Here is a 1,093-nt window from a genome sequence, read left to right on the forward strand (position 1 = left end):
TTTTATCTTGTTTATTTTTTTAATGCCTCAAAAGTATGTTTAAAACTTGAAAATTTTATTTAAATGTATTGAAGTTATATAAATTACAGCTTTTACATTAATGCTAGCAAGACAAATCTTTGTTTGCTTGCTTGCTTTGTTTGTATCAATGTTTGCTCAAGCATGGCAATTAAGATAGGCGGGCCTTCAGCTTGTATACATCATACTTAAATTCTATTGGACGTTATGTTTGAGGTTAAGGACACCTAATTTTAAACATCACATGACAAATAATCTCGCATGTTTCCTCACCTGTAAAAATACAATAATTTGTCATGAAAGAAAAATAAATAAACTTTTTTCTTGGATGAGGCTGAGAAACTGGCCTTCAACATTGACCTAATATTGTTTTTTATAACATATCAATCTATTAGTTCAGTCAGTTATTATACCCCACGCAAGGAAGTTGCGGAGGGTATAATGTTTTTGACCCGTCCATCCGTCCGTCAGTCCGTCAGTCCTGTTTCTTGTCATCGCAACTCCTCTCAAACCACACAACAGAATTTCACGAAACCTTTTCAGATAATAAGGACATACTATGTAGTTGTGCATATCGACGGGAAATTGCGATTCAATTTTTTTGTGCAGTTAAGCTGCATTATGCGAGCACTCTAGATTTGTGTTCTACCCAATAAATCCTGAAATACTTGCCATTGTTATTATCTAGCTTGTTACTATGTTATATATAACTAATTGAACACTTTTTTAATACTTTTTATTCTGGATTACAAAAAAAATGACCAGAAAAACCTTAAATGATCGTCGATTTATCCAAAAGTTTTAAAGTTACACATAGGAAGTAGTGCTTATTAAAAATCCTTGTGTAGTTCATTATGACTTGTGCTTTTAGCTAAGATGTCAAAGAACAATTGTATGAAATATTTAATCGCCGAAAATCTCTGAAGACAAGCAGTTTAGATTTCCCAAATGACAAAAGTCGTAGGAATATTGTTTGTCATCAATACGTAGTACAACTACGTCAGTAGTCTTATATAATTCAACTGTTCATGCTGTTGGCGGCAATTTCAAATTAGAAAAAGAAATTTTCGTAGCT

The sequence above is a fragment of the Mytilus galloprovincialis genome, chromosome 9 (genome assembly GCF_965363235.1).
Source record: "Mytilus galloprovincialis chromosome 9, xbMytGall1.hap1.1, whole genome shotgun sequence".
Classification (NCBI taxonomy): domain Eukaryota; kingdom Metazoa; phylum Mollusca; class Bivalvia; order Mytilida; family Mytilidae; genus Mytilus; species Mytilus galloprovincialis.